Here is a 16,100-nt window from a genome sequence, read left to right on the forward strand (position 1 = left end):
CCAGACTATGAAATGATCTTACCTCAGTAGAAGACCTTAGAATAGGCCATTCCAAGATGGCTTTTACCTTCTCTAGATCCATTTTGAGTCCTTTAGGTGATATAACAAACCCCAAATAGACTAACTCCTTTTTTTGCAAAGATACACTTCTTCAAATTAATTAACAGTTTCTCTTCCCTTAGCCTTTCAAGGACACTATGAATATGCAATAAATGTTCTTCCAAAGTCTTGTTGAAAATTAAAATATCATCCAAATAAACAATAACAAATCTTTCCAAGAACTTCTTAAGTACCTCATTCATTAGCCGCATGAAGGTGCTTGGGGCGTTCGTCAATCCAAAGGGCATGACTAACCACTCATAAAGACCCTCCTTGGTCTTGAAGGCTGTTTTCCACTCATCTCCTTCTCGAATCTATATTTGGTGATAACCACTCTTCAAATCTATCTTTGTGAAGTACTGAGCTCCACTCAAGCAATCCATAAGATCATCCATCCTTGGCAAAGGAAACCAGTACTTTATGGTTATCCTATTTATAGCTCGAGAATCTATACACATCCTCCACTCTCCATCCTTCTTTGGTGCGAGTACTACAGGTACTGCACATGGACTCAGGCTCTCTCGAATCAAGGCCTTCCTCAACAACTCCTGAACCTGTCTATTCAGCTCCTCTGTTTTAGTAGGAGTCATCTTGTGAGCAGCCTTGTTAGGCAAACTAGCTCCTGGAATTAGATCTATCTGATGACTGATTTGCCTTACTGGTGGCAATCCATCTGGAACATTATTAGAGATAATATCTCCAAATTCCCCTAGTAAATCTGAAACTTCAAGTGGTATTTTACTACTACCTTCTTTATCTTTCCTAGGAATCAAAGCATAGCACATATGCTGATGTTTCATGCCATCTAAAACTTCCTTCCATCAACAAGACAAATCCTAGCACTGCTACATACCTTTTCACCTTCCTTTTTCATGGGCTTCAATTTGTGGCGAACTCCATCCTTTGTTAGAGAGTATGTGTTTGCATGACCATCATGTATTGCATGCCTATCAAATTGCCATGTTCTACCCATCAATAGATGGCAAACATCCATCGGAATAACATCACAGAGAATTTCATCATGGTAACTCCCAATTTTGAATTTCACTAAACATTGTTCACTTACCAGGACCTTATGATCATCTTTTACCCAAACAATCCAATAGGGCTGGGGATGTTTCTCCCTCTTGAGCTTCAGCTTAGAGACCATCTCTTCTGATACCAAGTTATCAGTGCTACCATCATCAATGATCATGTCACAACATTTATCCTCACACTTGCATCGAGTACGAAACAAACTCCTCCATTGTCCTTGTTCAATCTCACCACTTAGTAGGACTCTTTCATTTACCAAGGTCTCTCCTCTTTCTGCATCCTCTCAATGTGATGATTGTGCATCTTCATCCACATGAGCAACCCTAGCTTGGCCCTCAGCTCTCCTATCTATCCTTCTTTTTCGTTGAGGGCATTCAAAGGCAAGATGACCTTTTTCATTGCAATGGAAATAGGTACCACAGAAGCCTCCTCTTCCTGGTCCATGTCCTCTACCTCTTCCTCTTTGATTTCCAAATTCTTGGTCATGGGAGTAGTTGAAACCCATATTCCTCTGGTTCCTGCTAGTACCCTCATCTTCATTTTTCTTTTGGGTTTCATTGCGGCCTCCAGATGACCTACCGCTTCCCCTTCCTCCTTGACCACGCCCTCTTTGTCTTCCTTCAAACTTTTTATTCAACTTCTCTTCAACTCGTAGGGAAAACTGGTATGCCTCTTCAACATTGGTCTTTCTTGCCAGACTTAATTCCTCTTGGATGCTAGGTCGCAAGCCACTGATATAATGAGCAACCTTCTCCTTATTTGGTTCTGCATGCCCCGCTCTAATCAAGAGTCGGTAAAATTCCTCTGTATATTCTTGGATTGATCTTCCTGCTTGCTTTAACCCATGCATCTTCTTAAACAAATCAAGCTCGTAGTCCAGAGGAATGAACTACTTCTTCAATTTGTCCACCATGCGATCCCACCTTGTGATCTTCTCCTTTCCTCTTCTGTTTCTTTCCAATTGGACTTCTTGCCACCAGATTTTGGCATGCCCTTTCAGTTTGGCCTTTGCAAACTTAACCCTATCTGGGTCCCTGATATCCTCATACTCAAAGTATTCTTCCAGTTCATTGATCCAATCGATCAACTCATCTGGTTTCAGATTTCCTGAAAATGCACCCACTTTAATTGTAGGTCTTTTCCCAAACTTAGTAATGGCCCTAAAAAGCCTTTCCTCTGCATGATTCAGAACTTTGCCATCAAATTCCCCTTCTGGTCCAATTTTATCTTCTTCGTTGTCATCTTCACTGTCGTCACCTGCGGCCACAGTTGCTCCTCTACAGAGCTCCTCCTACAATGCTTGTACCTACCTTTGGAGGGCTCTAACCTCCTCAGGATTAATAGCTCTAGCCCTTCCACCACACTCTCTTCATGGAGGCATCCTTTTAACTCAAACCCACAACTAGATAGTCCTGGTGCAAACTGCCTCACAGTCAGCGCTCTGTCTACAACTCAAGAAAACCCGCTCTGGTACCACTTGATGGGGACACAACCCAACAACAGAATGGACACAACAGAAAAAAGGAAATTGTATTAACTAAAAAATAAGCTAGTACATTTAGTACAGAGAAAATAAAATTCAAAACATGCCCTAAGGGCTTACAATAGCATAAATGTGGAGATAATTTCTCCTTTCAGTACCTCCTCTCAAACTCCACTCTAAACTGCCTTTTACAATGCCAAAAATCTCCTTAAATAGACCTCGGAGGGTTAAGGACTAGGAGTACATTTTAGAAAGTGCTAGTAGGCATCTACCAACCAAATAGAAGGTTCCAGAAGCTGCATTAGAAGTCGGTGCAAATCTAGAAGAATCTAGAAACGGTAACCTAACTTCCGGGAGGCATAACTTTTGACTCGTAGCTCCAATTGACGAACTGTTTACATTTTCAAAAAGCTCTTGAAGCGCTCTATAGCCCTATGAAGGATCTATTCTCATCCCTCATTTTTTGGCCCTTTTCAAGGTCATTTAATGCCCCTAACCTAACTTTGAAGCATTCTTAGGAGGTCTCGAAAACCTGAAAAAACTGCAATAACTTTCAAACCGTGGGGCCTTTTGACCTGATTCTTTTTTTGAAATGCTCTAAATTACAATTACATTCATCTGGCCAATTCACACCTTCTAGTTCACCAAAATTATGGCCCAATTACATGTTCCTATTTTTTCAGGATTTTCTAGCACACTGATAGTGGAACTATGAGAGTTGGAACCTTTATTTGGCCCAAATGGGTATCCAAAAATGAAAACACATGAAATAGAAACTAAGTCTAAGTACATTTTTTTGGGCAACACAGGATTGCCCTTATACCTCTAGATGCTCTTGCATCAGGTTAGATTGTTCAGTGCTATCGAATGGACTAATAATAGAATATAGAAATACTTCATTTAAATTTTAAAATTATTTATAATACATTAATAAAACATCTATTTAATAAAATAGAAGCTCTAAAACTTCTCTACTACTTCCTCCTCATTTTTTTTAATTTTATTTTTTGTAGTGTCCCCATTATTAAGGTTAGCTTGTGAAAAGTAACACTTGCAAAATAAATTGCTGAATTGAAATGGTAACAAATCTAACTATACTTTTCAACCATTTATCCTAACCCCAACCTTAAAGATGTCTCCACATTGAGATCAATAACCCTCTTGAGGAGCTCACAATTCTAAATAATATCATCAGTTCTAGTACCATCCTCGATTACTTATCTTTCTTCTATGCAATTCTCCCTCTGAGGCTAAGGCTCTTCTTGGAAGAGATGCCCTCTATCCAAGGCAATTAGCACATACGCATATGTTACCTTCAAAAAAATATTCCATCCTTATAACCATCACTCTCTTCCCTAATAGGGGCTCTCGTGATCTTAGGTCATTAACCATATTAAGATCACTTTCTTCCCTAAAGGGATTCTCTTGATCTTCAGTATTAATCATATTAAATCATATGTATCAAGCTCTTAGAAATTCATAACTACATATACATATATAATTTCATGTATATGTATAAGTATAAAGTATCTATGAAAATATATTTATAATTATAATAGAAATATATTCATAATTACAATTAAACCATTAGAATCATACCTTCCTTACTTTACTTGATGATGTAGTACAAGGAAGGAGAATCCCCAAAGGGGATGTCCTAGCCCCTAGAAAATAACCACACAATGGAAACACAATACAAGATACAAGATCTAATACCAAACATAGCTCTTTATTCATAAAATAACTAATTGCATGCAATGTGCTAGGTTGTACGACCTTCCTGGTTATGGCCAAATACAATAGCAAGTAGAACTTCAACAAGATCCCTCAAGATCCAATCCCAACACTAGCTAGCCTAGATCCACACTCTAGTAGAAACCTCCAAGGAAGATCTATACTTGTGCTTGGAAGCCCACCAAGAAATCTCCTTTTTTCCCAAGCCTCAACTACTAGCCCTTCTCAACCTTTACCAAAGATTTAGGTGTAAACTACCTCACATTCAGTGCTCTATCCACACACTTAGGAAAAATTTTCTCACACAGCTACTCCATCTTCCATGCTGGATGCCATTCTCCATCATGACTCACTCCACCGAATGAGTTCCTAAGACTCCAAAAGACCCCCTTACTTATACCCAACTAAGCCATAGGATGGCCTAGCAATTACAAATTTAAATAAATCCTTACATTAAATTCCCATGCAATCCACAAATTAGTTGCAACACATATTAAATATCTACAACCCAAATTAAATGCCAAACGATTGGCTCATAGACAACTCAGGCAAAAAAGAAATCCAAGACATGATTGAGTGTCAAAAGTCACCATCGAGCATCAAAAAATCCACCAAGCATAACTAAGCCCCTTCATTGACTATGACACTCATTCTACACAAAAATCAAACTAGCCAAGCTCCCTAGTATATGTCAAGTAACACCTTCATTGACCAAGTTCCTCCAGCAACTAGACTCCTTCAAACACCAAGCAATTCGGGCAACATTGTAACCAAGCTTTGCTAAGCTCCCACTGTGTGCCAAGTTCTCATAAGCATCATCAAGTGCCTTCGATGATTGAGTGCCCCAACCTATGTTGAGATCCTTTGATAAATCAGCACCTCTAGGATTGTTGATTTCATTCATCCACCAAGTTCGCAACTAGGAATTGCCAAGAGATGATTGGATAACCTCTACCAAGAACCTCTTCTTGAATCAAGTACTAGTCCAAGAACCCTTCAAAGAAATTATCAAGCCTCCTCCCATGAACTCCAAAGTAGCTACCAAGAAAACCCAAGATGTTCCTACATCAAACTCCCTAAGTAAATACAAAAGTGTGTCCCACACTTCGATGTCAAAAGAAAGATCCACAATCATCTTAATTTTCACCAAAAGCTTCTACTCCACTAAGAACAAGAAAATCAACATGCAAATCATCCAAATCTACATCCATCTATCAAACACTAGAATCTCAACCAACTAATGAAGCATGCTCACTCCCAAGAACAAATTCAACATAATACTTCATCATCAAATCCTCACCTATATCAGCAACTAGTGAATCCATACTAACAATAACAAACTACACATTAGAAACAATTTATAGATCTCCATCAACACATGCCAAACTCACAACACCAGTGGTCTCATTTCTCATAATAAGATGCTCTACAATTTCCATGTTAGACACACATGATTGATCATGAATACCAATCTCAACATCAACAAGATTAGGAATCTCCTTAATAAGCTCATGTATTTCAGCAACAACCACCAATTTCTCTACACATTTCACATCAAACTCCACAAACTGATCAAAACCAACCTCACATACCTTTGTTTACCTCATCCACAACCTTGTTATGCCATCTTTGGTTGTGGACAAGTCTTTTAACCAACCAGACAACTCTCTTCTTGATCGATAGACTCCAACTCCACAAAAATCTACAAAATTCAACCATCCCTTCCTTAACTAACCAAGAAGACATCTCAGAAAGCCTCTTCTCAACTACGTCATGGAGATTTGAAATCATCCTAGGATCCAATCCTCTTGGAGCCATCTTCCAAGATATTTGTAAACCCTCTACAACAAATTCAGCACCAAATCAAGATCTTCTTAGATCAACTTCTCCAACCCAAGGTCCTAGTGCAAACTTCCTCAACTTTGGTGATCTATCTACATGCTTAGGAACAATTGTTCTTTAATACCATCTAATGCAATGAGAGGTAGTATAATTCCAAAAGGAGATGTCCTAGCCCCCAAGAAATAACCACATAGTGGAAACACAATACAAGATAAAAGATCTAATACCAAACGCTACTTTTTATTCATAACATAACTAATTACATGCAATGTGTCGAGTTGTAAGGTCTTCCTAGTTATGGTCAAATATAATTTAAATTAATTGTTGGAAATGGAAAGAAGTAACTAAGAGGGGAGGGGTGAATTAGTTTCTAAAAAAATAAATCCAAAAGTCCCTTTAAGATGTCAACACTAAATAAAACCAATAACTTGTTGTAAATTAGTTAACATTGAATATTCTATTGTAACTCGGTTAGCACTAAATATATATTATTGTTACTCGATTAGAACTAAACATGCATATCTTAGGATATTTAAATGTGATTAACCTTAGTTAACTTAGTTGCAGAAACATAAAGCAAATAACATGAACACTCAAGACACCAACATTTATCGTGGAAACCTAATTTTGAAAAATCACCAATTGCAACTAGTTACTATTTTTCACTCTTCTGAAGTGACCCTTATTAGGAGCCAACCTAGTTAAAGGTTACAAAAAACACTGTTAGGTGTGACCCTATTAAAGGATTTAATTCATCCTACTATGAGCAATCTTATTAAAGGTCTTTAGAAACTTCAATCTAGAAATGCCACCTTGTTAGAGGATTTACAAAATAGTTGTTAGGCTAACTTTGTTAAAAGATTTGATTTACTGCTACAATTATTAGAGAGTAACAATGACTTGAGTTGATTGTTGATGCAACTATCCTTACTAATTTTATATTTTTATTCTAACTTGAATACTTGATCCTCCTTGATTAGAATGTTCTTTGTAGCTTGGTCAACTTAGATACTCTGATATCCTTCCAATTTGCTTCCTTAATTTATCTTCTTTAATCCCATGCCTCCTTTATTTATCCTCAACTTGACCTTATACTTATATGAATAAACTTGTCAAGTTAGCTTGAATATATGTTTGATGAAACAATTTTCATCCCTTAAGTTGGCTAGCATTAACCAATAAATCTATCAAATTCAATATGTTGTTTATCAACTAATATAGAATTGAGTACTCGGTTAACTTAGGGAAACTCTTCATTTATTGACCCAACTCAATCAATATTGATCCTAAACTAACTTTCCTTTGGTAACTGAGTGAACTCAATTAACATGGGATCCATACCAACTTTCCTTTAGTAATTGAGTGAACTTGATTAACACGGGATCTTCCTTCAATGTCCAAGTAAGTTTGGTAAGAACTAACTCTAAACTTGATTATAACTAGAATGCTCGACCCTCACAATAAGCTTTCTTCAATGCTTGAGTGAGCTCAACAATCACTGACTTAACTGGTAAGGCTTGGCATTTTGTGTAACATAAAAAAAAATTCACAATTGCATAATTATTTTAAACAATCTCTCTCTCTTTGGCATTAACAGAAACACAACATCATATAGTACAATGAAATTTTAGAGAAAAATAGAAGTAAGGATAATATCCTAAGTTTCATTCTAATTCTCATCCATGAGAACTCCTTTTATCAGTGAGATCTCCCTCTAACATCAATCTCTTCCTTTGACTACAATTTCCCCCTCTGACAAAAAACTCTCCTTTACAAAATTTCTTTGATATGATAGAAAACTCTCCCTCTTTGACATCTCATGCCAAAGGATATAATCAATGTATTTTTTATTTACCTAATGTATTGATTCATATGCAATCTACTCTAACAATACTGTATCAACTTATCTGATCTTCAAAGTGCTCAGTTGACGCATCACTAAAATTTGACTAGTGAGCTTCAGATAGGGGAATGACCCCTGGCTTACCTCTTAGATACAAAAATGCATCCTTAGGAAATGACTTGGTGAAGATATCTACAATTTGTTCCTTTTTATTCACATATTCCAATCTTGCCTCCTTTTCTTACACTAATTCTCTCAAAAAATGGTATTTTATTGCAATATGCTTAGTCTTGGTAGGCATCATAGGATTCTTAGATATGTTAATTGCATTGGTGTTATCATAGAAGATAACTATTGGATCCTTGATTTCTTCCTTCATACTTGCCATTAGTTGCTTGAACTAAATTATCGTGGAACAATTAATTGCTACTGCAACATATTCTACTTTTGTTGTAGACTAAGAGATACAATTTTGTTTCATGCTTATCCAAGAAACTAGCCTCTTTCCAAGAAAGAATGCTCCACCACTAGTTCTTTTCCTATCATCAATACTTCTAGCCCAATCAATATCAGTAAAGGCTTTCAATTCAAAGTTGCCTCCTTTCTTATACCACAAACCATAATATTCAATACCTTTTATATAGCTCATAATTATTTTATTTCCATCATATGATTTTCCTTTGAATTAGCAAAAAATATTGCCACCATACCAACTGCTAATGCAATATCAAGTCTTGTATGTATCATATACTAAAGTTTTCAAAACATTGATGTGTATGTAGTCTAATTTACCTCTTTGGAATCATCATTTTTTGAAATCCTATGTCTAGATGACATAGGTGTTCCAACTAGTTTAGAATCTTCCATTCTAAATTTCCTCAATATCTCCTTGATGTACTTTGGTTGAGGAATATAGATACCATCTTTCTTCTATTGAATTTACAAGCCAACAAAGAAATTAATCTCTCCAAACATTAACATTTCAAATTCTTTACTCATTTCCTTAGAAAAATATTTGCATAAATTATCATGTCTAGTGAATAATTTATAGATTGGTGTTGTCATTTTTTCTTTGAAAGCCAATCTTTTCTAGATGATTGTGCACTCTTTCATACTAGGCTCTAGGGGCTTATTTGAGACCATATAAATCTATGTAGTCTGCAAAACATATCCCTTTTGTTAGGATCTATGAAACCTTCAAGTTGCTCAATGTAGACTTCTTCTAAGATTCCATTTTAAAAAGATGAATTTACATCCATCTAATATAATTTGAATCCTTTATGTGTAGCATAAGCAATTAGTGTTATAACACGTTCTAGTCTTGCAATGGGATCAAAAGTCTTGTTAGAAATAGGAATTACTGAGAGGAGGGGTGAATAAATAATTTACAAACTTTAGTCACCAACTGAATATTATCTATTAATTTGAACCATATATAAGAAATTAAATAATTAATGTTGAATAGTAATAGTAACCATGCACAATGATAACTCATAACACTATATTTTGTTAACTACGTAAACCCTAACCAAGGGAAAACCCTGGTGGCGATTATACACACTAGATAATATACTAATATATATGCTACTATATGGATGGACCCTATTAGGAGTCAATGAGAAAATTAAATATAGAGAGCCTCTATTAGGAGACTTTGAATCCTTGTTAGGAGATTCCAATCCTATTAGGAGTTGTAGTACAGTAGATGCAAGAAGAGCTCACTGCCAAACATGCACTTCCAATTACAAGAAGAGCTCACTACTTGAATAAGTAATTATTCTCCTAGTATATGGGTGTTGTAACTTCTTTCTTGACTAATCTTGAACCTTAGTTCATCTCAAATCACAAATTCAAGTTCTCAAAACTTTGCATATATTGCTTCACACAAAGTTCACATATTACTTGTCATAGTACAAAATGCACACTTCTTATCACAAAATATCCTTTGCATAAATATCATGCCTTAACACAGGTTACTACTAGGTTAGCTAAGACCACAATATACTTTTCCAACTTATATTAAACATCTAGGATGTCAGCCCTAATTGGTCAAGTAACTATTTTGTAAGCAAAATAACTCCTTTACCTTAAATTTTTTTGTCCTATTTCACTAATAGAACATGAATATCTCTTTTCTATATAGTTTTTATTGATACTTGAGGTTATACATGTCATCATAAACATGTATACTATCTCTATCTAAATTTTATAGTCATAATATGATGTCAGTAACAAGTTACATACAAAACAATACACTGTTGTAAACCAATTTCATACTTAAACAATTTTCTGGGTACCAAAAGCTAAGTATCTATATTTCTAAGGTTTTCTACAAGCATGTACATCATGTTTTTCCATAAATGACAAAAATTACATATCTTCATTATTGAATTGTCAATAATCTCTCCCTTTGGCATTGATGACAACAAAATAGGGAAAATTGGCTAAGTATTAAAAACTTGTCTAGAACATTATAGTAACAATACACGAATCATCTTTTATAACTAATTACAACTTAAACATGCTCCCCTTTTTTATATGATTTCATACCTTACCTTACAATTTTATTATGCATATTCTCCCCCTTTGACATTAATGCAAAATGTCAAAAATTGTCAAAAACTATTCATTTTCTATTAAAAACTTTGTGCATCTGCTTTAAACTGATAATATCTTCATGCAATCATCAAAACTTTTCTTGAGACTATTTACACCTTTTATCCATGTTTCCTTGGCTATTTCAATAGAAGTAAGAATTGTACATAGGGCATATGATGCAATCTCAACTGCATTGAGATCAAAGTATAAGAAATTTGAATAGGTGTCCTTTGCTTTGACACACTCCTATAACTATCTCTTAATAGTAGATATCTTCAAAGCAATAGAATCTTTGAATTTCAATAATCTCTTCAAAAAAAATTATTTCTTAAGTTTTGATTTCTTGATATCACTATGAACACTGGCCACTTGTCCTTTAAAGTCATCATCTTTGTTGGAAGGTTGTTGTACCTATCTTGTTAGATCTTCTAGCTCACTCAACTTTTCTTCAATCTTACTGTCAACATCCTTGGTCAACTTATTAGATAAGGTACACTTAATATACAATACCTTTCCATCTTGTTGACATCTCTAAAGTTCCTTGATACAAGTATCAAGATTTTAAAAATAATTCTTGATATTCTAACAAATGGTGCTAAATAAATTAGCATTATGTGCAATCTAGGCCTTTAACTCTACAACATTCAAAAAATTTATAAATTCTTCATCAAAATATTTTAACACTACTTGTGCCCTCTATTTAGGATCTACCTATGTATGCTTGACTACTAGAGTATTGTGTAATATACCAATTACCTCCATTAAGGTTCTTTGTAGGCTCTTCACTTTTCTGTTCTTCTCAATAAGTTTCGTCAGAGATGAGATCAAGTTAGTTTGATCATCATCATCACTTGTTAGGCTAGCAAGAGAAAGTGCAGTAGATGAACTAGATGGTTTAGTTTCATCTTCCCTCTACTTCTCCTCTGCTACCTCTTCAACTCATCTCTCTTCTTTCTCTTTCTCTTCCTTTTCTTTTCTTTCCTTCTTTTTTTTTCCTTCCTTCTCTATTCTCTTCTTCTTTTCTTTCTCTACTTTTCTTTTCTTTTCTTCCTCAACTCTTCTTTTTATTTCTTCTTCAAGAAATTTCTACTTAGCTTCTTAAATTTTTATCTTTTTTACCTCTAATAGCCTCTTTTCCTCTTCAATTTGTTTTAACTAATCCTAAATAACCTCAGACTGAGCTTCAGGTTGTTCAAAACTCTCAAAAGGGTTAGTGTCATCAATGTCAATAGTAATATTGGTCTGGTCAATCTACATAGTGTCACCACTTACTGACACTTTCAAGGTTTTAGGTGTTGGAGTAGGTGTTGCCTTTGACTCTGTCATCATTTGGTTGATAGTTGTCACTATTTCACTCCTTATTTTATCCTTCTCACCCACCATAAATAGCAATAGTCTCACCTATTTCCTTAAGTAGGTTTCTAGATTATTCAATAATTTCTTGACTTATTCCTCATCATTTTTCTTGCATATTGTCCTTATCATAGACTTTCAAAGTTCTATATCCTCTTCCCGAGCTGGTACTTTCTTCTCTACAACTTTGTTATAGACTTTTTGATTTACTGTGCCTTCAATATCCTTAAGTTCCAAATTGTTAGAAATTATATATCTCACAGTATAGATATCAATATGATCTTTCTCAATATCATAATATAAATCATAAATTTTTTTCATCTGAATAAAGATCCCTTCATTTGCAATGGCTTAGTTTATCTTCTCAATCTTCACCCTCCAAGGTTACCTTTCTTTTCTTACTATCTATTTAGAAATAGTAACTTTTTCTTCCAATTTTTCTTCTTGTTCTTCTTCTTCTTGCTAAAATTTTTTTTTGATCTTCAAATTCTACTTAAAGTTTACAATAGCTTCCTTCTATCATGAAAATGCTCCAAGAATCTTCTCTCTATAACATTCTTTGTAAAAACATAGTTTTTATCTTCTAGTATAGAATTAACTTTCTTCGTTACAGTAGTAACTCTTAATTCCTTCATAACAAGTTTTGATAGTCTCTAATTTGCAAGTGAGCTTTGCTACAATCTAAAATTATCTCGATACACCATTTCCCAACTTCACTATCTCTAGTTCAATCTCTAAATGAAGTTTCAAATTCTAGTGTTGTGAGCAAGCTTAATTCAACATAGTTGAATCAAAATTGATTATTGACTTCAATCTTCCTGTCTTTGCATCATCTAACTTTTATTTAGAATTATTAAATCCCTTCACAAATGCCTCATTAAGTTCTTCTCAAAGTTCACTAACTACATTCATTTGTTCCTTATTATCTTTCTTATTTCAAGAGTTCTTTTCATGATTCCTTCTATCATTTCTAATTTTTCTTCCATTATTCCTTCTATCTTCAAAGTTTCTATCCATTCTACAATACTTTTTTTTATGTCCAAAGTTATTGTATAATTGATATATCGGGGATCTACTTCTAGGATTCTATTGATCAATAAGTGCATGACAATTTTGGGCTATGTGTCCAAAGTTATTACACTTATAACACACAATCTGACTTCTTTTTTCATAAGGTCTTTCTTCTCTTGATGTCATCTCATTAGATCTTCTTCTATCTACAAGGTTAGTATTTCCAGACATTCTACTATTCCTTCTATCATTATCATGTTTAGGTATCCTACAATCCATTTCTCTATGATCCATACCATGACAATTATGACAATAAAAATCTATAACATGATTAAATGACTTATTTGTACAATTTCTTTTCATATGACCTATTCTATTACATTAAAAACACTTACCTCTAAATTCATTCCTAATTTCCTTAAGAGATTTGACTTGCATAGGTTTATCCAATATCATAGTTTCCTTGTCTTGTCCAACTTTTTAAAGATTATTAGAGGATTGAATGGATTCAATCTTATCATTAGATTTATCTTTCTCTTTTAGATTTGATTTAATTTCAAGCTTCGTTTTAGAGATGCCAAATAAATAACCAAGACCAATCTTATCATAGGTAGGTTTCTATATTGACATTGAACCATCAATATTTTCTCTACTTGAATAAAGCTTTTCAAGTTGTTTCTTTCACTAAGTTAGTTCACCTTTCACAATAGTGTTGTACTTATGAAGTTCTTCATGATCTTATTTCAATGTTTCAAACTTGGATGTCTTCTTTGCTAAACTTGCTCTAAGATCTAAATTGTTAGTCTTCAAATCAAATTCAAATTTTCTAGGATTACTCTTCAAACTTAACTTTAGATTGGTAATCTTCAATTCATGCTTCAAGATCTTGTACTCTATCTTTAGTTTTGAATAATCATCATCACTAGTTTCAAATTTAGTAGATTTAGGCTTGGATTTGAGATGTTCAATCTTGTCCTTCACTTGTTCAATATATAATTTGGAGTCTTCATATCTATCCTTTAGCTTATCTCTTTATTTACTAAGGAGATCAATTTGTTCAAGTGCCCCTTCAAGGTTCTTCATCAATTGTTTATATTTCTTAGGGATCTTACTCAAGTTGTTAAGCCTCTTCTATGTAACTGGACTCTGATACCAATTGTTAGAAATATGAATTACTGAGAGGGGATGTGAATCATTAATTTACAAAATTTAGTCACTAACTAAATATTATTTATTACTTTGGACCATACATAAGAAAGTAAACAAGTAATGCTGAAAAATAACATTAACCATGCATAAAGATAACTCATAACACCATATTTTCTTAACTAGGGAAACTCTAGCTAAGGGAAAACTCTAGTGGGGATGATACCCACTAGATAATATACTAATATATATGTTCGTTGTTAGGGGATGGACCCTATTAGGAGTCAATGAGAAACTTTAGTATAAAGAGTCTTTGTTAGGAGACTTTGAATCTATGTTAGGAGATTCTAACCCTTTTAGGAGTTGTAGTATAGTAGATCCAAGAAGATCTCACTACCTAAAAAAGTAATTAGTCTTTTGCTATAGAGGTGTTGTAACTTATTTCTTGACTAATCTCTGACTTCATCTTGATCTCAAATCACAAAGTCAGGTTCTTGAAACTTTTCATAGATTGCTTCACACAAAGTTCTCATATTACTTGTCACAATACAAAATGCACACTTCTTCTCGCAAGATATCCTTTGCATAAATATCATGCCTTATCATAAGTTTTTGCTAGGTTAGATAAGGCCACAATATACATTTCCAACTTAGAATAAAAATATAGGATGTTAGCCCTAATTGGTCAAGTAATTATTTTGTAAGAAAAATAAATCCTTCACCTTTAATTTTGTTGTCAGGTTTCACTAGTAGAACATGAATATCTCTTTTCCATAAAATCTATACTGATGTTTTAGGTTATATACATCATCATAAACATGTATACTATCTCTATCTAACTTTTCTAGTCATAATATGATGTTAGTAACAAGCTACATACAAAATAATACACTATTGTAAACCAATTTCATACTTAGACAATTTTCTGAGTACCAAAAGCTAAGTATCTTTATTTTTGAAGTTTTATAAAAGCATGTAGATTATGTGTTTCCATAAATGAAACTAATTACATATTTTCATTAGCCAATTGTCAACAAGTCTCTCCATAATCAATACCTTCTTCTTGAGCATAACTTTTGCAAACTAATCTTGTCTTGTGTCTTGAAACTTCTCCACTTTCATTCAACTTGTTTTTGAAAACCCATTTTGTGCCAATTAAATTTTTTCCCTTGGGTCTAAGAACAAGAGTCCAAGTTTTGTTCCTTTCAATCTAATCAATCTCTTCATTCATTGCCTCAATCTAGCTTTCATTTTCTAATGCATCTTTAACAGTTCTAAGGTCTAAACATAGTAAGAAAATATGTACCTTTTAATTTATTCCTTGTCATTATGTCTCTTGATTGATCTCCAATGATTTTCTTGAGTGCATGATGCCTTCTAACATATTTAGCAAGTATAGGTACTTTCTTTCTAGATTCACTTGGTTCACCATACTCAAAATAATCTTCTAAATCATGCTTGGGTCCCACTATCTGTGACTCGGGTCCTTTACATTGTGACTCAATTTCCACTTGTTGAAACTTAGGTCCTTCTAACTATGACTTGGGCCCTTTAGACTATGATTTGGGTTGCATTGGCTATAACTCAGGTTGAATTGGAGATTTAGGGGACTCAAGTGATGAAGACTACCAATTTCCAATTACATTTTCTTGAACTTCAGGTATAGTATTAGGTTCATAGTAAAAAAAAGTTTTTGTAGTTTCTAGGTTCTTTTCTACTTTGTTCTTCACTCTTTTTTTGGAAACTCATCAATTTTCTCATGTGCACTTTCTATGACTTTGTGAGTAGAGAAAGATTTAAGCATTTATATGCTTTGCTCTTGTTGGAGTATCCCAAGAATATTCTTTCATCACTTTTCACATCAAATTTTCCTTTCCTGGATTCTTTCAAAGATATAACATTTGATTCGAAATACTTTAAAATAATAAATATTAGATTTATAGCCATACCATAATT

Source organism: Cupressus sempervirens, chromosome 10, assembly GCF_028749045.1.
Source record: "Cupressus sempervirens isolate cs-2001-9-10 chromosome 10, ASM2874904v1, whole genome shotgun sequence".
Taxonomy (NCBI): domain Eukaryota; kingdom Viridiplantae; phylum Streptophyta; class Pinopsida; order Cupressales; family Cupressaceae; genus Cupressus; species Cupressus sempervirens.